Here is a 23664-nt window from a genome sequence, read left to right as displayed (position 1 = left end):
GCTCCGAGGTAGCCGTTGTTTTCTTCTCCGGGGTCAAGACGGGTGTCGCTACTCTTGGCAGAACTGACCCCCCCCCTTGAGATTCCCGTCTTCCGTTTCACAAACCCCAGAGCGGTAACCAACCAGTCTCGAAAACCAAAAAAAATCTTCTCCTTATCGTGGCCGCAGATCGTAACGCTGTCGTCCAGAAACAGTGTGGTCCGGGAAGGCTCCCTCGACTTCGGCCGATGTCACAGCTGGGCTCTTTTCTTTATCTAGAATCTCCTTGTAGTCAGCACGGCAGGATTCACCAGATCCGGAGAAACACGGCGGCAGTGAGTTGAGTGCACCCACCGCTTTCTGTTGGTCACTCGTACAGCTGTCCGAGTAGCCAGGAGGACCTGCTCGGGGCCACGCCACCTCGGTTCCAAGCTATTCGCCCTCTCAAACGATCTGACCATCACAAAATCCCCAGGACGGAGATTGTGAGCCTCTCCAGTAGAATTGTCAGGGAGCGCTTCTCGAACCTGTTGATGGATAGAAAGCAAATCATTTGTTAATCGTGCCAAATAATCGTTCATCATTATACAAGGCACATCATGAATCAATCGCGGCTTAGGCACTCCCCATATGTTCATAGGCCTTCCAAACACCACTTCATACGGTGTGAGGCCTGTTCGAGAGTGGGGCACTGATCTAAGAGAGAGCAATGCTAGCGGTAAGGCATCCGGCCACTTCAATGACGTGGACGCCACAATTTTAGCCAGTTTCAGCTTCAACGTAGCATTGTACCGCTCAACAAGACCTGCTGACTGAGGGTGGAACACAGCATGAAACTTCTGCTGGATCCCTAACCCCTTCAGCACATACTCCACAATTTTCCCAACAAAATGAGGCCCATTATCGCTCCACAAAAATTTGCAAACTCCAAAGCGAGGAAAGTACTCCTTGAGCAACACCTTAGCTGTTGTTAAAGCTGTATTATCTTTCGTGGGGAAGGTCTCAACCCATTTGCTAAAAGCGCACACCACCACTAGGACATACTTAAGGTTATTGCAGCGCTCAAGCTGGATGTAATCCATTTGGAGTACCTCAAATGGTGCAGATGGTGGAACGAACCCTCCTTTCGGAGTATGGTCCCCTTTCGCAGGATTGTGTTGTAAACATATCAGGCAGGTTTGGACTACTCTCTTGGCAGTATTGGCAATCTCGGGATGCTCCCAAACTCGTGATAACAGTCGAGTGATCGCAAGAGCTCCCACATGTGCTAATCCGTGTGTCATCTGAACCATCGCTTGCAAGTAAGCTGCAGGCAATTTCCATTTCTCCATGTCTTTGCTTCTCCAACAACCCTCATCATCTAGCACCCCATCTACTGCCCATGCCGCAAGTTCTGCTTCAGTCGCTGATTTTTGGATATCTAGTATCTCTGCTCTAGCATCATACCATCGCTCAGCTTGTGATTTTGTTACGTACATGGGGGAGTCAGTTCGGGACATAGCTGTTTGTCTCGCTATGCTGTCGGCAAAAGCATTTCCTTGACCCACTTTATCAGTGATCTTTTTATGGGCACTACATTTAATTATCGCTACTTTCTTTGGGCAAAGCAACGCGTTTAGGAGATCACGCACCAGTTCTCCGTGCATAATGTGTACTCCATGAGAAGTTAAAAACCCACGTTCTCTCCAGAGTAGCCCAAAGTCATGTGCTACTCCGAAGGCGTACCGGCTGTCTGTGTATATGTTCACACATAGGCCAGCACTCAATTCGCAGGCTCTTGTCAAAGCTATCAGCTCTGCTGCCTGAGCCGATTTTTGTGGTATTCGTGCTGTTTCTACCACTGTCTTAAGTGTCGTGATCGCATATGCTGCGGAAGTCGTACCATCTGGCAGCCTTAAACACGATCCATCAACCCACAGTTCCCCATCCACATCTGGAAGTGGCATATCCTGTAGGTCAACACGACCCTTTGTCTGTTCCTCGGTCAGGAAAACACAATCATGATGTTTTTCTTCCTGACCCTCCTCAACCGGATAGGGCAATAAAGTGGCAGGGTTCAGGGTAGCACATCTTTTCAGTGTGATATGTGGCGCCAAAAGTGTAAGCTCATATCCTGTTAAATGTGCACTGGTAAGATATTGAGTCTTTGTTTGATTTAACAGGGCATCTACTGCATGGGGAACTAGCACCAACAGTTTGTGCGATAACACTATTTCCTCACTCTGTCGTATAGCTACTGCTGTTGCTGCAACTGCTCGAAAACACCCAGGTAATCCTCGTGCTACAGGGTCAAGAATAGCTGAAAAATACGCGCATGGCCTCTGCTTATCCCCGTGTGCTTGCACTAACACTGATAACGCGCACCCATCTTTCTCGTGCACGTACAATGTGAAAATCTTTGAATAGTCTGGTGTACCTAACACGGGTGCAGAGCAAAGGGCCTGTCTCAATTGTTCGAAAGCATTTTGACATTCATCTGTCCATTCAAGGGGCATTGGTGTAGTTTTGGACAGCAACGCTAACAAAGGTTTGATAATGTGCGAAAACCCCATGATCCACTGTCTACAAAAGGACGTTAATCCTATGAAAGCACGTACATCTCTCTGTGTGCGGGGGACTGGTGTATCTAGAATCGCCTGAATTCGATCCGATGTTAATGCACGCCCCTCCTTAGACAAAAGATGACCGAGGTAGGTCACCTTGGGTCTACAGTATTGGAGCTTTTTCTTCGAAACTTTGTGATTATTCTGAGCCGGAAAGGAAAGCAAAGCAAGCGTACTCTCCTCACATTGTGCATAAGTGTCTGCAGCTAACAAAAGGTCATCGACATATTGGATAAGAGCAACTCCAGATTGCAATTGAAAAGAATCGAGCTGTCTTTTTAAAGCCTGGCTGTAAATACTCGGACTCTCAGTATACCCTTGAGGAACACGACAAAATCTATACGATTTATTATTCAGCGTAAAGCCAAATAAATATCTGCTATCAGGGTGGATGGGGATGGAAAAGAACGCATTTTTCAGGTCGATGACGCTAAAGGTCGTCGCCGTTGGGGGGACCAATGTGAGCAATGTCGTGATATCAGACACCACCGGGTATTGGGGAATGACAATTTTGTTAATTTCTCTCAAATCAATAATAAATCGATAGACCTTGTCGTCAGTATCTTTCTTAAGGATTGGAAGAATAGGGCTATTGCAAACATTATAGGGGACTTCCTCCACTACCCCTGCAATGATAAAATCTTGGACAATGTGTGTCAGAGCAATTTCACCTTCCCTGGAGATCTTATACTGTGGTACACGTGGCAAAAGCACTCCCTCCTTTACAGTAATGCGAATAGGTGGAATAAGCATCTGTCCCACATCCGTATCTGAGGTTGCCCATAACGTGTGAGGGAGAGAAGCTAATGCTTCACATTATTGTATAGTACAAAACCTGTCTGAATCTGGATAATTATCGTTCAAAATAACTCGCACTCCCTCCGGAGCACACCGTATCGTTGCTCGAAAATATTTGAGCAAATCAATGCCCAGAATATTATCCGGGGTATAAGGTGACAGTAAAAATTGACCAAAACTGAAAAATTTATCAAGACAAAGTGCAAGAGGCTTCGATAATGGGCTAGGAGTGGGTGTATCTATACTTTCTTTAGCCTCCAATTCCTGCCGTTCATAATACTGAGCCATAGTTAACAAAGATGCAGGGGTCGCCGTGGCCCAGGAACTTTCACTCGATTTTAATCTCTTCGCAATCTCCGGTAGGAGATTAGCCACGTACTTATCTACAAACAAATGCCTACCCGTAACGATTGACCACTGTAATCATGAAATGCCTCTTCGAAGCGTGTAAAGAAGTCTGACACCGTTTCATCTGACTTTTGTTTGCACGAAGCTAGCATGGTCCAATCAATCTTTTTAGAAGGAACAAGCGTTTTTAGTTTAGTTAAGATAGCCGCTGGAAGGTCTAAAATCAAGTCACATGGCTTACATGCTGACGCCCTGTCTAAATCAGCCTGATTTATTTCTTTCCACGTTCCCCCGAGCAGTGTTTCATCATTATTTTTACGAATCAATCTCCACATATCAGGAGGAAGAATTAACCCAAAAAACAGATCTATATCAACAAGAGTCATGACACAGGACGAAATAGCCCCTTCAACCCCTTCATAAAATGCAGCCGGATTTTTCCGAAGATCAGGCAAAGAATTTTTAAGCGCCATAACATCTGCTCTATTCCAAGGCGTATACACCCAATTATATATAAAATACCCCTTCGCATCCTTCGACATTTTATCCTCATCTGTACCATCCCCCTTAGGGGGAACATACAGAGGTGCGGCTTCATGCATAGGCATAACATGCACGTTAGATTTCTTATCTGCACCCCGGAGAGAACACTCCTTAGACTGCTCAGCAGACTCCGGCCCGGACTCCTTATTCTTTTTCCGCTCGTCCCGCAATCTGGACGTCTCATCCCGCAGCTGGATCAGTTGCTTGAAAAATGTATCAACATCTGCAAGAACAAATATACCTTTATCTAGGTTCTCACGAGAAACCGGCACAGCCTTAGGCTCTAACGTATCCGAATATTTACGAAATGCAGTAACAACTTCATCAGCCAAAGTAGTCAAAAAACACATCAATTCTCGTTCTGTCCATTTACCCCTCTCGGCAACAACGGCAGACACAGTTACAAAATTTGTATTCAATTTACGAGCCCAACTGCGCAATTCCGCGCTTCTCTCCGCAGTTAACCTGACATAGGACTTGTCCCCTTTTCCCGGCTTATCCTGTCCTTCATCATCAGACTCTGCAGTCGGAGCCGTAGGAGAAACGTACGGAGGTGGTGATCGATCTAGTAATGAAAAATCATCAATTTCATTAGTAAGGACAGGATAGAGCGGTCGCCGAATAGGAAATTGACCGGTCGTTTGCAAATTTCGTTCCCGTTCCTCCCTTTCTTTCTTTTCCTGTGCTTCCTTTTCCTCAAGCTGTAAAGCCTTATCTCGAGCAGCCTTGCGCTGCTCTTTATCCGCCAAGGCAACTTCACGTTTCATACGTTCACGCACCGCTTTCTCCCACATTCGTACACAATCAAACATATTCTGTCTAGACCTACGCTGAAACAAACATTGCTCCACAAATTGAACCTTTCGTAAATCAAACGACCCATGTAGTGGCCATTGCAATTCAGGATCAGTTTTGGTGTATTTATGCCATAATTTGCTGTACATTATAGGGGGAAGGCCGAATTTTATGTACATTTCACGATTTGGAGTTCCTTCTGGGGGAGCCGGCTGTGATTCCGCTAACCTAATTGAGGTACCATTTCCAAAACAGCACATCCCTCGGAGTGTGCTTAAAACAGGCATGTTCAAAGAGTATCACGAAAGCGCGATACTATATAACTGGCACTTACAGTACTTCACACAAATGTGCCGCTCAGAGGAAAAAGAACAAAATTAGAGAAACATCTCTACATGCCTGCCTATGTGAAGTGCACTACACATATAATTCAAAGGTCACAAAGTCACAAATGTTAGCTAACTCAAATCATAGACACAATCATAGAACTACAGTAAGCGTCCGTAGACTACCTTACCGATCACAAATCATAGAACTTCAGTAAGCGTCCGTAGACTACCTTACCGATCACAAATCTTACCCAAATCAAATATTCAGGTTCCAACTGCCAAGGTCTTTAATCGAATCAGCCAAACGGCACTTATCCAGCAACGCAGACGATCAAGAACTCAGTCGGAGACCGGCGCCACCTGGAAGGTCAGATCGGAAGGAAGGGAAGAAACACCGTGGGTGCCAAGACTCGGGTCACTCGGTGGCAGCGTACGCGTCCATGGTGAGTTTCCAAACCTTCGTCACGACCTCTCCTTCGGGCATCCGAGTCGCCGATGAGTCCCTTCGTGGTCGCCAATTTGTGGTATCGGGTTCCCAAGGCCTACATGCTCCGTAGATAACCCACTTACACTGAAAGAACTGTTGGCACGGAAACTGAAAAGTACAAGGAACAAGTTTATTAAGACCCCATGGGGTGGTGGTACATTCCTACAGCACCCTTCAGTAATGCAAGAAGTATCACACCGAACATTGGTGTGAGTCCCTCTTTTATACAATTTACAAGCAAACAAGACCGTACCAGCCACACAGGAGGAGGAATCGCTATCGTCCATAAGAAATCAATCCGCATCTCAACCAGCTCTGACGCCAACCTCGCTAACTCCGAACACCTTCACTTCCAGATCCACATCGACCCCAAAACCACACTCAGAGGCACCCTCCTCTACAGACCACCAGGACCCCGCGCAAAATTCAGTAAAGACATCACGGACTTCATCACCCCACACGCGCTCCCCTCCAAAGACTACATCCTTCTGGGAGACCTCAACTTTCACCTTGAAAAGATCAACGACCGCAACACCGCCACCCTCGTGGACAACCTCGCCAACCTCGGACTTAAACAACTAGTCACTTCCCCCACCCACATCGCAGGTCACACACTCGACCCCATCTTCACATCCAGCAACCATGTCTCCTTCAGCCACACCACGGACCTCCTCTGGACTGACCACAGCTGCGTTCACTTCACCTACAACAAACCAAAACCCAGCATCCACCTCCAACCTACCCTGCAAAGAAACTGGAACAAAATCACCACGGACCAAATCTCCGCATCGCTCCTTCGAAACACCCCAGCCCTCTCTTCTAACGCTACCGAAGCCGCCGCCAACCTCACCCTATGGTTATCCAACACCGCTGACACCTTAGCACCTCTGAAAAAACGTCAAAACAAACCTGGCAGCAAGAAGGCCTCATGGTTCAACGATGATCTCAAGAAGTCCAAGAAACTCTGCCGCTCCCTTGAAAAGGCCTGGAAAAAAGACCCAACCACTAGCACCAAGGACGCCTTCAAAAACGCCACCCGCACTCACCACCAACTAATCCGAAAAGCCAAGAAAACAGCATTCAAGGATCGACTTGACAACAACGCCCACAACAGCAAGGAACTTTTCAACATCGTCAAGGAATTTTCCAATCCCTCGGCCAACTCCAACGACATCACCCCCTCTCAAACCCTCTGCGACTCCCTAGCCTCATTTTTCCACAACAAGATTGCAGACATCCACAACAGCTTTGACAACCAACCCGGAAACCAACCCACCCTACCATTTGCTGATCATCTTCCCCCCGTGAACACCCTTAACGACTGGAACCCAATCTCCACTGAGGACACCATCCGCCTGATGAATTCCATCCACTCAGGATCCCCCACAGACCCATGTCCTCACCACATCTTCAACAAAGCAGACTCCGTCATAGCACCGCACCTCCGAGACGTCATCAACTGCTCCTTCAACTCCGCCACCTTCCCGGAAGACTGGAAACACGCTGAACTCACCGCCCTTCTGAAAAAACCCACAGCGGACCCCACCGAACTCAAAAATTACCGCCCCATCTCGCTTCTTCCATTCCCGGCCAAAGTCATCGAGAAAGCTGTCAACAACCATCTCGCCGCCTTCCTCGAAGCCAACAAATCCCTCGACCCCTCACAATCTGGCTTCCGAGCAAAACACAGCACTGAGACCGCCCTCATCGCAGCAACAGACGACATTCGATCTCTACTGGACAATGGAGACACAGTCGCCCTCATCCTCCTTGACCTCTCTGCAGCGTTCGACACAGTCTGCCACAGCACCCTCTTACAACGCCTCAATAACATCGGAATCCAAGGAAAAGCACTTGAATGGATCACCTCGTTCCTCACCGGAAGAACCCAGAGAGTCCGCCTTCCACTTCTCGAAGGCCTCTTGACAGTCCGGAGTCCAGTTGACTGTTTTGGGGTTTTTCTTGAATGTAAGTTCTGTGAGGGGCCCCACAATGCTGCCATAGTCCTTTACAAACCGCCGGTAGTATCCGGTGAGCCCCAGGAAGGCTCGGACCTCGGTTTGGGTGACAGGTGGTTGCCAGGATTGGATGGCAGCGATCTTGAGCTGAAGGGGGGCCACCAGACCGCTCCCCACTTGGTGTCCGAGGTAGTTCACGGGCCCCTGGCCAATCTGGCATTTGCTGGCTTTGATTGTGAGGCCGGCCTGCTGGAGGGCATGCAGGACTTCTCGGAGGTGGTGGAGGTGGTCTGCCCAGTGGCGACTGTACACAGCAATATCGTCCAGGTAGGCGGCGCTGAATTCTTTGATGCCCACCAGTACCTGGTTCACAAGTCGTTGGAAGGTAGCTGGAGCGTTTTTCATGCCGAATGGCATCACTTTGAAGTGGTAGTGGCCATCCGGGGTAGAGAAGGCGGATCGTTCTTGGGCCCTGGGGGTGAGGCCGATTTGCCAGTAGCCCGCTGTTAGATCGAAGATGCTCAGGTAGTGGGCAGTCCCCATGCGGTCAACCAGCTCATCCGCCCGGGGGATGGGGTGAGCGTCTGTTCTGGTAACGGCGTTCAGGCTCCGATAGTCCACACAGAACCGGAGCTCGGGGGCAACGCCCGGGGCGGCAGCCTTGGGGACCAGTACGACTGGGCTGGCCCAGGGGCTGTCGGAAGGCTCGATCACTCCTAGAGCCAGCATTTTGGTGACTTCGTTCTGGATGCAGGCGCGCACCCGATCTGGCACTCGGTACGCCCTGTGTCGAATAGGTGGACTATCCCCGGTGTCCACGTCGTGAAGGCACCAGGGGGTGACCCCGGGGGTAAGGGAGAACAGGTTTGCAAATTGTAGCAGGAGAGCTCAACAGTCTTGGCGTTGCTCCGGGGCCAAAGCGTCGGAGAGTCTGACCCCCTCCACTGAGCCATCCTGCTCACGGGTCCTGAGTAGGTCAGGGAGGGGCTCGGAGTCTTCCTCCGTCCCACTATCTGTCGCCATCAGTAGGCTGAGTTCAGAGCGTATGAAGTGGGGTTTGAGTCTGTTGGCGTGGAGGACTCGTAGGGGGTTCCGGGCGGACTCCATGTCGATTAGGTAGGTGACTGGGCCCTTGCGCTCTATCACCTTGAAGGGCCCGGTCCATTTGTCCTGCAGGGCACAGGGTTCGACCGGAGACATCACCCAGACTTGTTGTCCCGGTTCGAACTCGATGGAGGAGGCATGCTGATCGTACCATTTCTTCATGTCCTCCTGGCTGGCCTCAAGGTTAGCTTTGGCGAGCTCCCTGAATCGCCGGGTCTGGTTGCGGAGGGTCAGGAGATACTTATATACATCTGGAGGAGTCTTCTGGGGGGCCATCTCCCATCCTTCCTTGACCAGGCTGAGGGGACCCCGGACGGGGTGTCCGTACAGGAGCTCAAAGGGGCTGAAGCCGAGGGATTTCTGGGGGACTTCTCGATAGGCGAATAGAAGGCACGGGAGCAGCACGTCCCATTGGCGACGTAGGGGTTCTTCTAGGCCCATGATCATTCCCTTGAGAGTGCGGTTAAACCGCTCGACCAGTCCATTTCCTTGCGGGTGATAAGGGGTCATGAATTTGTAGGTGACCCGCACTGTTGCCAGAGAGACCTCATGTACTTCGAGATAAAGTTCGTGCCCCTGTCGCTGACGACTTCCCGGGGGAAGCCCACTCGAGAGAAGATCCCCATCAGGGCTCGGCCTACCACGGGCGCTGTCAAGGTCCGAAGAGGAATGGCCTCGGGATAGCGGGTGGCGTGGACCACCAGGACCTGGATGAACCGGTGCCCCTGTGCCGTTCGGGGGTCCAGGGGCCCCACAATGTCTATTCCCACCCGTTCGAACGGGGTGGTGACGACGGGAAAAGGTTGCACGGGTGCTTTGATCTTTCGGCCGCTCTTTCCGCTGGCCTGGCAGGTGGGGCAGGCCCGGCAGTGGTTGGAGACATCATTTCGCATTTTGGGCCAGTAAAAGTGAGTTACCAGGCGGTTGTACGGTTTGTCTTGCCCCAGGTGCCCAGCGAGGGGGACATCGTGTGCTAAGTTCAAAAGGAAGTCTCTGAAGCGGAGAGGTACCACCAGCACCCGACTGGCCCCCAGCTCAGCAATTCTTTGCTGACTGTAGAGCAGGTCATTGTCCCAATAAATCCAGTGGGACCCTGAGGTGTCTCCTGCGCTCTGGGCGAGGGCTTGCTGCCGGAGTCCCTCGAGGGAGGGACAGGTTCTCTGCTCCTGTCGGAACTGTTCCTGGGTGGGACCACCCTCTTGAAGCCACTGGGCCAGTTCGGGAAGGTCCTGGAGTTGAACGGGCCCTTCTTCGTTTGGTTCTGGGTGATTGGCTCTTGGGGCGGCTCCCTCTGGGATGATCGGGGGAGGAGGCTCTAGCCATTCTGGTTCTTCGGGACTGGGGATGGCGCGGGCGGCCATGGACCGGGTCGTTATGCAGGCCCATTCAGGGAGGCCCAACATCCCCAGGTGCTCTCTTCTTTCGACGGCTGCCCAAGGGGAACTTTCGAGGTCGTTCCCCAGGAGGCAGTCCACAGGGGCATCATCGCGGACAGTCACTTTCAGCATTCCGGACACTCCTCCCCACTCGAAGGGGACGCAGGCCATCCGACACAGGCTTTCTGAGTTGTCGGCTGACCGGACGGGGCAAAGGATGTTTGGCAAGATCTGATCCGGGGTCACCAGATGACAGCGGACTGCTGTCACACTGGCCCCGGTGTCGCGTAGGGCTTCAGCCCGGTGCCCATTAATGTTGACCCACTGGCTGTATTTCTGCGTATTGGCGGGTAGGGGGGCCCGCGGAATCATGTCTCTTTCCCCTAGGCAGACCAGGGACATGGCGGCTGGTTCCCACTCGGGCTGGTCGGCCTCGTACTCCTCAGGGTCTTCTGGGGTTTGCCCTTCCCCCAGGGCGGCGGCAGCGACCTGGCGGGCATAGGGTTCTGGTTCTTCGGGCAATTAGGATCATTGGCGTAGTGGCCGGGTCGCTGGCATCGGTGGCAAGTAACGTTGGCCCGGAACCCTGGATGCACCGGAGGGTTTCCCCTGCCGGCCGGGCGGGGCGTTGCTGGCGGGAGCCACCGGGACGGCGTCTCTGCCCCGACCCTGGCCTCCTCCTCCCCCTCGGGGGCGATGGGGTCCTTGGTTGGTTCTGTTCGGTTCGCTGGGCCCGTTTCGGGCAACTCGGGTGCTTTCCCATCGGTCAGCTTCGGCGGCGAGTTGCCGAGGTTCAGTCAGTTTACTGTCGAGGAGGTGCTGCCTGAGCTCGACGAAGCAATTGTTAGAAAGGTGCTCCCACACAAGCAGGTCAAAGAGTTGCTCGTAAGTGGTCACCTTGCTGCCCTTGATCCACCCCTCGAATGCTCGGCTGAAGAAGTTCACGTACTCCACCCAAGTTGTACCCGGGATCCGTTTGCAGTCGCGGAACCGCTGGCGGTTCATCTCGGGCGTGAGTCCGTATCGAATGAGGAGGGCGGCTTTCATGTGGTCGTAGGATGTCATCTGATGGTCCGGGAGTTGCAGCAGGGCGTCTCGCCCTTCGTTGACGAACCTCCCCCATAACCCGGCTCCCCAGTCGTCCGGGGAATCCCGTGGGAGGTCATGGCTACTTCATAGGCTTTGAACCATTGCTGGATATCATCGTTCCGGTAATACTCTCTGACGACATCCTTGGGGATGTGGACTTTAGGGTCTGTAGTGGCAGGAGTGTTCGGGCGCACGGGAACCGCGAGATCTTTGTTCTGTTTCCGAAGCTCTATTTCTTTTAGGTTGCGCTCATGTTCGTAGGCTAGCTTTTTCTCTTCTAACTCTCTCTGTCTTTGTTTCTCTTCCCGCTCCTCTCGGAGCCGCAAGTGTTCCAACGTTATTTTTTGTTCCGCCAATTTCAGTTCTCCATCCAAACGAAGTCGAGCCAGCTCCAATTCATGGAGCCTGCTTTTATCCCGTTCTCGGATCTCCTCTGGGGAGAAACCCGATCTTCTTTCTTCCGTCGGAGTGGTGCTCATTTCCGGTGCCTCGAGGCTTTGGTTTTGGGGTACGGCCGTACCCGTCTCTGCCCAAGATTCCAGGGCCTTTTTGAAGTCTTCTTTCGTGCTCAGTAGGCATGGGCGGAAAATCCGTTCCGCTCGCGGATTTTGCGGATTTTCGGGAAATCCGCAATCCGCGAGATTTGCGAATTTCCTGAAAAATCCGCAAATCCGCGAGCAGCGGATTTTGCTCGCACTGCTCGCACTGTTCGCGTGAGTTCGCGCCCCGCGAATAAGTGCGAAATTGCAGAAATACGATTTTAGCAAAACTGAAAGTAACTACTTACCAGGTTCAAAAGTTCAGGCTCATCATTAGTAGCCATTTCCTGTAGTGCTTCCTGAGGGGCTCTCCAGAGTTCAGTTGCCAGTTGCAACTATTATGTGACCCTGCTCTGAACCTCAGAATAGTTACACATATGCCACAAAGGTCCTGAATTACAGCTAAGGGAGACAAGCAGGAGCCAGGCTGGAAGTTAAAATCCATTAATCAGCCCCTAATTCATTATTGTCAGTTGGGGCAGGGCAGGTGTTGTAACTAATTTTGCAACAATGAAAGCACTTAGCAAGTGCAAAAGATCACTAATCAGGTCGCACTAAGGAAGCAGGTGCCAGCTAAAAAAATATTCTGTGACACATTAATCAGCCCCAAATTAATTCAGGTCACTTGAGGCAGGGAAGGTGTGCTTTGCTTTGCCAAAAATAATGTACACTGGACAACTAGAGGGTGTGGTGATGAAACAGAGGGTGGCATGGGTGGGCCAGAGGGTGGCATGAGTAGTCAGAGAGTGGCAGTGGTGACAGAGAGTGGCAGTGATGAAGAAGAGTGTCCCAAACAGGTTGGACACGTAGAAACAACAAGTTCGCAAAACTTGCGACCCGACAGGTAAGTTCGCAAATTGCGAAACTGTAAAAACCCTCGCGAACTGGCAGAAACACGGGCGAACACAAAAAAAAAAAAAATCCGCAAATTCGCGGGAATTCGCGGATTTTGCGGATTGCGAGTTTGCAAATCCGCAAATTCGCGGATTGCCAATCCGCAAAATCCGCTCATGCTTAGTGCTCAGTCCTGTGGTAGCAATGCCTAGTTCTATGCAGAATTGCTTTAGTTCTCTGTGGTTGTACTCTTCTAGTTTCTCCATCTGGAATTTTTCTGTGGTTCCGCTCTCTTTTGTTGTCATTGTGGTTGGGTCGTGGGGTGAGTTACTCTCTGTACGATTACGCGTTGGTTCGGATCGCGCCGCTGGCCACCAATGTTAGACGGAGACCCGGAGGGTCGGCCAAGTACAGGGGGAGAGGCCTCCGGTGAGGGCCGTCTCCGGCGATCGTACAGACAAGTAACTTCCCCCCCACAAATGGACACCACACAAGGATGAGATCTGTAGACTTTATATAGGGTTCTTGAGGCAAGGTTATCAACGATACAGTGGGGGCAGGACACGAGGATCCTCCCAATTCTAGTCTCTGTAGGGTAAGGGGTAGCGGGACAGTCTTGGTACCGGTCCGGCACAGGGGCGGCCAGAAGGAGCTCACAATCCTCGAGCTCAGGGGCCTGCAAGGTCCGGCCGCGGCAGCGCCAGCAGGCTAGGATGATAGTTCTCGGCAAGGAGGGCCGCGGCAGCGCCAGCAGGCTAGGATGATAGTTCTCGGCAAGGAGGGCCGCGGCAGCGCCAGCAGGCTAGGATGATAGTTCTCGGCAAGGAGGGCCGCGGCAGCGCCAGCAGGCTACGATGATGGTTCACAGCAAGAAGGGCCGCGGCAGCGCCAGCAGGCCGGAGCGATGGTTCACAAGGATGGGCCGCGGCAGCGCCAGCAGGACAAGACGAAGATGCACGTTGCACAGGGCCGCGGCAGCGCCAGCAGGCTTCAGAGATGGTTCACAAGGCAAGGCTGCGGCAGCGCCAGCAGTCCGTCACGGATGAGTTCTTCAAGGTGTCTCTCGACTCCAGGATACAACTGCCTTCCTGCTCTGGAGCGGCCCCAGTTATAGGTCTGGTCTCCTTTGATGTCCGGACCCTCGCGCTTGGAGGTCGGGAGGTCCGGGATGAGGGAGTCCAGACACCCAGCAGGGGGGTGGAGCCAGCACCCGGGGAGACCGGGGGCGATCGGCACCTGGCGGGGGAGAGCTATCGACACTCCTTTCTCCTATTGACCTGCCAAGTGGTCTCTTCACCTCCTTGGTGGATGGTGGTGCCTCGATGTCGGGGCCTGGCCAGGCCCAGGGTTGGGGTCGAGCCGAGGCCACGAGGCCTCGTGATGCAGTGTCCAAGATGGCGGCTGGGCCGGGGCAATGGTGCCGATGGAGGCCCGGGCCAGCCGATACGGGGGTGTTCGGGAGCAGGCGTCCCGTTGGGAACGGGTCGCGGGTTGCCTCGGTGGGTTGCCGGGATAGATCTTTCTGGAGATACAGGGAGAGCCGGTGTCCTGGCCCTATCATGCGGGGAGGGAGGGGGCCTTCCACGAGGCCTGTCCAACAATCTTCAGTGGGGGAGCCTCCATCTCCAGACCCTGTGGGGTCAAGATTGGAGGTCTTTAGAGCTTCAGACTGGTCTAAAAGCTCTCCAAGGTGTGCTGTGGTAGGGTTCTGACTCTGCTTAAGACCTCTTGAGGTACACAGCTGCCTTAACTCTTTAAAGTTTAACATAAAAAATTTGGATGGTGCCCTTGGAGGGTCACTCTCAACAGGGACAGGTCCAGTGGACCCCTCTGCTCCAGACATTGCTCTAGTGTGGGTGGATATGTTGCAATCTACCTACACTGGTGTTTACCTACTAAACCTATCTAGTAGATGTAGTCAGGGTGTGCTACTCCCTATCCTCTACAACAACTAAGTTCAGTAGAACTTAAGTATACTAGTCTTGTTTTATATGTACCTAACAGGTACCTTTATGATCTTTCAAATGATATTTTCAAAGATTGTAATGGAAAAACAACAGCAAGCTCAAATCCCACCGCTGCTACCAATGTGGGAAGTTGGCCTGGTATATGATGCTCACTAGTTCTAGTGATCACCTTGTACCATGCCAAGCAACCCTTATGATGATTGGTTGTAAGTCAACCTTATAGACCAGCTATCCTAGGGGTAGCATGGACAAAGCAGTCTTAGGCTAAACTCTGTAAAGGCATGTGGAGAAGTGTGGCTCACTGGTTAGAGGAGGCAGAAACGGACGCTGAGATCAGACCCGGGACCAGGGTTCAATTCCCGACGCGGCAGGGTCTTGAGCCCAAAATGTCCACAGACTCGGTAATTCTCACTTTGGTGCCTACTCGAATCACAGGTTCATACTCTGCAACTCTGGGCAATAGCTTGCTTAATCTCCACTATGGCCCCCCGTGGCGGGATGCCTGGCTTTCACCTTGGGGATACCCAGTAGGGGCTATCTCACAGGGAAAAACCAGGACGGGTTCCCAATGCAAAGCGCTTTGAGACCTGGCGGTGATATTGCGCTATACAAAAACCCATCCATCCATCCATCCATGTGAAGCAAGTTGTTTTACCATATACACTCTCCTTGAATACCAAATGAAAGGACACCACACAGATATATATTGAAAATATATATATATATTTATTTACTACAAGGATCCCCTATACTCTTTATGAGCACAGAAGCTAATGCATTAAAACAAAACACTGTTCTCCAAGATGGCCACTAGCCAACGGGCCAGCAACCGGGATTACGCCTCGAGTGGCAAGATGCAAAAGGGCCCCACGCAGATCGTGGAGATGCTGGGGAGCTGATCTTCGGTGCAAATGCTGCTCGGTGGTGGGGCTTCTCAAACCCCAAAGCACAGCATTGAGGATGCCTCGGGTGCTACGCAGTCAGCTTCTCGGGGGTCTTTCAAGATGGCCGGTCCCACGTCTCTCGATGCCTCCACGGGTCTCTTCTTTTCAGGGACTGTGGATCGGGCTTGGAGATGTCTGGGAATCCAGGTCTTGTCGGGCTCTGGGCTCGGGCTCCGGCAGGAGGCGGCGGCAAAGCAGACATCGAGTTGCTGGATGGTGCCTGTATTCACAGGGTGGTCACTCCTTGGCCACAAGGGAGATGCTCTTCAGTCTTCTGTGCAGCAGAATGTTGAAGTCCAGTTTTCTTCTTAGTTTCAAGTCGAGTTTGGGATGATCTGAAGTCTTAGGACACAGCTCCTACTCTTATTCCAAATCTAGGGGCCGGATTACCTGCTAGGTCACTCCTCTGGTTGGGACCAGGAAGGGGGGCGGTTGCACCCCCTTTCCTTTGTCCAGTTCTGTGCCAGGACTGGGGTTGGAGAGCCCCAGCACCGGTTTGAACTGGCATATGCACAGGGACACCTTGTGTGCCCCAGGCATGTCTCATTCTATTCAGCCCTCCCCAACCCACTACACAAAATCCTGTCTGGGGTGGTGCAAGCCCCTTCCCTGACAGGAAACCCTTTGTCCAAGCCTCCCAGGCTGGAAGGACTCCCAGCAGCAGGAGGTCAGACTCGTGTCTGTGGTGGCAGCATCCATTTTGGGATGCTGAGGCTCATGTATAACTTTACCTGGGTGTCAGGTTAGGTACATGTCGTGTCCCTCTAGAAGGGTGGAATGCTATCCCCATCAACAGAATTGACGAGGGGATAGTATTCCAAATCGTATGACACCTTACTCGACATGTTTTGATAAAGCCAAACCAAAGATAGCATTTAACCGGGAGGTTCATAATGCACTTAAGAGTATATGGTATGGCAATATCATGAAACAGCTAAAGGACGTTGTTCCGAAAGCTTCAGACAGGCTCAGCTCATGACAGAGCACCATCTCACATGAAACCAAGCACTCTGCCTCCAGGATTGTCGAGGCCTTCCATAGGAGTGACTCATATGTTAACACGTGTCCATATATGTTAGATATAGGTATACTATATCTAAGTAAGAGGTGACTACACCAACTTACCCCAGCTGAGTGATCAGCCAGTTGTGTCAAATAGCTAGGCCAGGCCAGGGGTGGCACAATACGTGCTGTAGCCCCTGGTAGGCCTTGGATACACCTATGCCCTGGGTACTAGGGTACACTGTTTCAGGGGCCTATAAGGTGAACCAGTTCCAATCGGTAATGCACCTAGAGTGCATTGACAGTAATTTAGAGAGAGAACAGCAGGCTGTGGGTCTGATTAGCAGGCCCACAGCCACATTAAGTCATAAACTAGTGAAGCAAAAAGCAAAAATTTGGGCTGACCATAGGATAGCAGACCCTACTCTCCTACAGGAACTTAACCACCAGAGTCATTTTTAAATGTTACTGTTGCCTGAAAATGGCTGAACACACAGCACAACCCTAAAACCAGACTTGCTCTACAGGCATCCTGATGTAGCGTATTTGAAGGCGCTCTCGTATGCGATAATGAACAAACAAGAGGCGCGGTAAAAAAGTAGTTGCCAAGTCCTTAAACAAAATAATTCAGTTCAAAGCATTTATTTCAAACTGCCCTGGATTGGCCTCCCGCAATGCCTCATTCTTAGTTGAAGTAGCAGCCCCTTTGTCTTCAGTGCATGTCCTGGGCCTCCAGCGCAGTCTGCCGCTCGAGAAAGAGTTTTCACGCCTTCTAGAGGGACAGTAAAAGAACATTTCCATGACGACATGCAGCAGGTGGGAAAACAATGGGGACGGTAAAAGTCCCTTTTGCTCCTGGAAGAGGCCAAAGCGCTCCCAGAGACAGTCTGGGTACAGGGAGAGGCGAGGCTACACGCGGCCTTAAGGGCGCATAGGTCCCTGCTACTGCGTTTCAAGTTATAAACATCTAAAAAGAAATTCCTCCATTCCCAAAAAGAAAAGATTAAGCAACAATAGGACCCACCAAAGTTATCTAAGTGAGTTTTTCGCAAACATACGTCTCAGTGCCCAGTCAGAAAGTTGTTGATGGCTGCTTTAATGCCGGACAGCGATCCACAATAGCTTACCTGCCAGGTGTAAATGTTTTGACACTGTATAATTTTCAGTCATGTATGCATAGAATTACACATACATGACTTGCTTGGCCAGGTTGTATGTCCGCACAGGAACAGCCCTCGTCGCACCCACCTGAGCCATCTGCATGATCCTAAAAACAAGAGAGTGAGGCCTTTATCCTATTACACCTCTCAGCGGCGTTTCACATGGCACCACTCCCCATCTCATCAGGCTCCTTCACAATATCGGGATTTAAGGACCTGCCAGTGATAGATTTGCTCCTTCCTGACAAAAGTAACTCAGACAGTCAACCTGACGCCAAACTCCTTGGAAACCGGAAATCTCATCTGTGGAGCACCTCAAGGTTCAACCCTCAGCAGGACCTTCATCAACACTTACATAACCCCACTGGCCAACGTCATCTGTGCCCACTACATCAACATCCTCGCCAACAACGACAACACACAACTCATACTGTCCCTCTTGGACAAAACTAACAACACAAGGAACAAGTGCACCACCTACATGATGGAAGAGGCCACCTGGATGACTCCCAACGGCCTCAAACTCAACACTGACAAGACTGAAGTGGTGATCTTTGAAAGCAACACCTGTCCATGGGACGGCACCTGACAGCCAGCCACCCGAGGACATACTCCCACCCCCAGCTCGCACGCCAGTAACCTAGGGATCATCAGCAACAAAAAGCTGGACAGGTCTCCCCAGGTCAAGGACGTCTCTGCTTCCACACCCTGAAGATGCTGAAGAAAATCTTAAAATGGCTCCCGAGCAACACCAGAAATCTGTCTCCACTCACTTGATAATATGGAACACGGTGCAATGGTCACACACCCCCTCATTTATTTAAAACCACTCACAGTGTCAGTAATAAGCAGTGCAGTGTGTGAACATTTCAAGACAAACTATATATCCCTCATGGTGTGAGCAAAAAGCAGGGCAAAGCGCACATATGTCTTAAAGTGTAAACATCTTCGTACTGTGAGTAATACTCAGTGCACCTTACAGATCTGTTAATACCCCTTACAGGGGTGGGGAATTATTTTAAAAATCTGCTTGTCCAAAGGGCAGATTGATACAGAAATCTTCTTGTCCTTTAGATAAATCCACTTGTCCTACTTACTACCTAAATAATAGATTGCCCATAACAGACACATTCACACCTCTTTTTGATAGTAAAAACATGTGTAGAGTTGGGACAGCATGAGAAGGTCTTGGTGCAAACTTGGTTTATTTAGGAGTACTTTTCAATGTATTTTGTTAGGAATTTTGTATTATTGGTACTTGTGATAAAAAGGCAACACAATCTGTGCAGTATGTGCATTAACCCACTTATACAGGTGGACGGTAGGAGCCTGGGACCCCTTAAGTATCGCACTAGAGTTGGAATTGGTAACCCGCAGGAAAATACATGGATCCCTCCAGTTTGCGCATTTACACTGTTTGGTGACTGGAGATTCTAAGCACTAAAGTTGGTTCAAGTATTGGTACCACTCAACAGCAAATGACACCTATAACTCTTGAAGAATCACATTCACACTTAAATCATATTTTTAGCACTACCAATTCGACCTTTTGGAATTCATAAATAAAGTTCATTCTTTCCCCTTTCATGCCCTTCTTTTCGAACTCTGGTTCAGAACTATTTCTTTCACATTTTTGCCAATATCTATTATTTACTTTGCTCTACCCTTTGCGTTTTTCTCTCTGTATCGCCCTTACTTATCTGTCCTCTTCTTGCTGTTTCTGCTCACTCGTCTTATTCTCTCCTTCCTGCTGAAGTGAGAAACAGAGCGGAATGACTTCAAGAGTCTCTTGGACCCTTCACTTAGGCTCCTGTATTATTGCACACTCCTCATCGACGCATGATGGGAGGATGCAGCAACCCTTTGTAGCATTGACACACACGTGATCCTGGGTGCTTCGGGCACTCACACATTTGGAGGGCGGGCTGAAGTCTCACTCAGACCTGGCTGATTCTTGAAACTATGGAGAAGAACTAGAACTTCACATGTGACGTTGCTCAGACGTCTGCGGTGTGCAGAGGAGTACCCGACTATTCTGCACAGAGCAGAACTTCTTTTCAGCCAGTGAACCTGATGAAGTCTGTACAGAGAAGAGAGGCCAGGAAGAGTGACTGACAGCCCCACCAACATCTGCCAAGACAGACCCCCTGGAAAGAGATGCACTGCAGACACGCCTCATAAAGGTACATACAAAGCCTGTAAAGACAACCCTACCCTAGTCACAGGTACACACACCCAACCTGCAGACACCCCTCCCCCTGCAGAGGTACATTAAAAACACAGGCACATAAGTTCCACTGCTTGACAAGCCTGCACCCTGCCAGACCCAAGTTCCCTGCCCACACACACACAATCTCTGCAGCAGATAATGCCACAAGCCAACCTATGCCACAGGAAACTATTGCAGTGACTGAAGCTTTTGCTTAGTTTGAGAGATGGAAACGTTGGCAAAGGGAGAGAAGAGGCACGGGGTGCAGGGTAGCCTTGACACTCAACTGACTGTGGGACATGCTTCAGACATAGGGATAGGGTTGTGCAAGTCAACAAATTAACAGGGACAGCCGAGCAAAGAGTGTGCAAAGATTCCTCACAGTGCAGTAAGATGCAGCGCAGTGTGTAGATTCCTCATGGTGCAGTAAGATACAGTGCAGTGTGTAGATTCCTCGTGGTGCAGTAAGATGCAGCGCAGTGTGTAGATTCCTCATGGTGCAGTAAGATGCAGCGCAGTGTGTAGATTCCTCATGGTGCAGTAAGATGCAGCTCAGTGTGTAGATTCCTCATGGTGCAGTAAGATGCAGCGCAGTGTGTAGATTCCTCGCGGTGCAGTAAGATGCAGCGCAGTGTGTCGATTCCGCATGCAGCGCAGTGTGTAGATTCCTCATGGTGCAGTAAGATGCAGCGCAGTGTGTAGATTCCTCATGGTGCAGTAAGATGCAGCGCAGTGTGTAGATTCCTCATGGTGCAGTAAGATGCAGCGCAGTGTGTAGATTACTCATGGTGCAGTAGGATGCAGCGCAGTGTGTAGATTCCTCATGGTGCAGTAAGATGCAGTGCAGTGTGTAGATTCCTCATGGTGCAGTAAGATGCAGTGCACGGATCCAGGATTATTCAGTCTATTTCTACAAACACAGCAGAAGGTGCTGACAATCTCCTACCTGAGCAGAGACCTGAGCAGACGTGTCCAGGCTCTCTCCTCCTCCTGGGGGGCCGTGGGGGGGGCAGATCTGGGGTCCGAGGGGGGCAGATCTGGGGTCTGAGGGGTCTGTAGATGAAGGTCGCTGCACAGACAGACAGGGCTCCTTCCTCCTCTGCAGCAGGCTGGGCACACAAGGAGAGACAGGAAGTGATCTCACCGCCACTGCTGGTGCTGACTCTGCCATCGCTGACCCGGAAGAGGAAACCCTTCTCTCTTCATCCCATGTGCAGCTCTGTGGTTTCATCCGCAGGCGAGGAGCGCCCTCTGGTGGCCGCTGACGGAACCACCACCTCCAGCAGGGAAACAAGCATTGGCGCCAGTAAAGACACAGACATGGGTTTTATGGGAAACAAGCATTGGCTCCTGTAAACACACAGACATGGGTGTTATGGGAAACAAGCATTGGCTCCTGCAAAGACACAGATGTGGGTGTTATGGGAAACAAGCATTGGCGCCTGCAAAGACACAGACATTGCTCCCCCGTCGAACATCAGTTAGAGATGGACTGAGGAGCCTACATTGGTTGCCAGTCCGACGAAGAATTGAATTCAAATCTCTGTGCACTGTGCACCGGGCAATCTGGGAAACCGGCCCTCCCATTAATCGGCCCCTGGCATCCCCATGCCTCCCTGCCAGTCACCTTAGATCATCGACCTCCACTTTACTGATGGTCCCTAGGATCAGGAAAGCCAGATGCGGAGGCTGTGCGTTCTCGTACAATGCTTCCAGGCTGTGGAACTCCCTTCCCCTCCTTCTACTTGCATAACCTAATTTGCTGGCCTTTCGAAAAACCCTAAAGACATTGCTCTTCTCAACCCCCATCTAGGCCTGGCCCACTCTGCCTGCTCACAGGGTCTGTTAGCGCTAGGACGCCTTAGGGTGACTACCGCGCTATATATATCGTCTTTCTATTCTATTCTATTCTATTCTATGGGTGTTAAGGGAAACAAGCATTGGTTCCGGTAAAGACACAGACATGGGTGTTATGGGAAACAAGCAATGGCACCTGTAAAGACACAGACATGGGTGTTATGGGAAACAAGCATTTGCGCCTGCAAACACACAGACATGGGTGTTATGGGAAACAAGCATTGGCTCCTGTAAAGACACAGACGTGGGTGTTATGGGAAATAGGCATTGGCTCCTGTAAAGACAAAGACATGGGTGTTATGGGAAACAAGCATTGGCTCCTGTAAAGACACAGACGTGGGTGTATAAGCATTGGCTCCTGTAAAGACACAGACATGGGTGTTATGGGAAACAAGCATTGGGTCCTGTAAAGACAAAGACATGGGTGTAATGGGAAACAAGCATTGGCACCTGTAAAGACAAAGAAATGGGTGATATGGGAAAGAAGCATTGGCGGCTGTAAAGATACAGAAATGGGTATTATGAGAAACAAGCATTGGCTCCTGAAAAGACAAAGACATGGGTGTTATGGGAAACAAGCATTGGCGCCTGTAAAGATACAGATGTGGGTGTTATGGGAAACAAGCATTGGCTCCAGTAAAGACACAGGCATGGGTGTTATGGGAAACAAGCATTGGCTCCTGTAAACACACACACATGGGAGTTATGGGAAACAAGCATTGGCTCCTGCAAAGACACAGACGTGGGTGTTATGGGAAACAAGCATTGGCGCCTGCAAAGACACAGATATGGCTCCAAATCCCCCGTTGAACATCAGTTAGAGATGGACTGAGGAGCCTACATTGGTTGCCAGTCCGACGAAGAATTGAATTCAAATCTCTGTGCACTGTGCACCAGGCAATCTGGGAAACCGGCCCTCCCATTAATCGGTCCCTGGCGTCCCCATACCTCCCTGCCAGTCAGCTTAGATCAGCGACCTCAACTTTACTGATGGTCCCTAGGATCAGGAAAGCCAGATGCGGAGGCTGTGCGTTCTCGTACAATGCTTCCAGGCTGTCGAACTTCCTTCCCCTCCATCTACGTGCAGAACCTAATTTGCTGGCCTTTTGAAAAATCCTAAAGACATTGCTCTTCTCAACCCCATCTAGGCCTGGCCCACTCTGCCTGCTCACAGGGTCTGTTAGCGCTAGGACGCCTTAGGGTGACTACCGCGCTATATAAATCGTCTTTCTATTCTATTCTATTTTATGGGTGTTATGGGAAACAAGCATTGGTTCCGGTAAAGACACAGACATGGGTGTTATGGGAAACAAGCAATGGCACCTGTAAAGACACAGACATGGGTGTTATGGGAAACAAGCATTTGCACCTGTAAACACACAGACATGGGTGTTATGGGAAACAAGCATTGGCTCCTGTAAAGACACAGACGTGGGTGTTATGGGAAACAAGCTTTGGGTCCTGTGAAGACACAGACGTGGGTGTTATGGGAAATAAGCATTGGCTCCTGTAAAGATACAGACATGGGTGTTATGGGAAACAAGCATTGGGTCCTGTAAAGACAAAGACATGGGTGTTATGGGAAACAAGCATTGGCACCTGTAAAGAAAAAGAAATGGGTGTTATGGGAAAGAAGCATTGGCGCATGTAAAGACACAGACATGGGTATTATGGGAAACAAGCATTGGCTCCTGTAAAGACACAGACATGGGTGTTATAGGAAACAATCATTGGGTCCTGTAA

At 50.7% G+C, this 23664-nt stretch overlaps 1 long non-coding RNA gene across 2 annotated transcripts in view; it reads right to left on the bottom strand.

The window, feature by feature from the left end:
• The window catches only part of LOC147737428 (uncharacterized), a 170497-nt gene extending 149329 nt beyond the window's left edge, over positions 1 to 21168 (bottom strand). For both annotated transcript variants that reach the window (XR_015297380.1, XR_015297382.1), the window contains exon 1: positions 21011 to 21168. This is a non-coding gene — a long non-coding RNA (uncharacterized LOC147737428). The remainder of the gene's footprint in view (positions 1 to 21010) is intronic.
• Between the last annotated feature and the right edge of the window lie 2496 nt (positions 21169 to 23664).

The sequence above is a fragment of the Lissotriton vulgaris genome, chromosome 1_1, assembly GCF_964263255.1.
Source record: "Lissotriton vulgaris chromosome 1_1, aLisVul1.2, whole genome shotgun sequence".
NCBI classification, from domain to species: Eukaryota; Metazoa; Chordata; class Amphibia; order Caudata; family Salamandridae; genus Lissotriton; species Lissotriton vulgaris.
The sequence above is the reverse complement of the archived record's forward strand: the minus strand, read 5'-3'. Positions and strand labels throughout refer to the sequence as shown.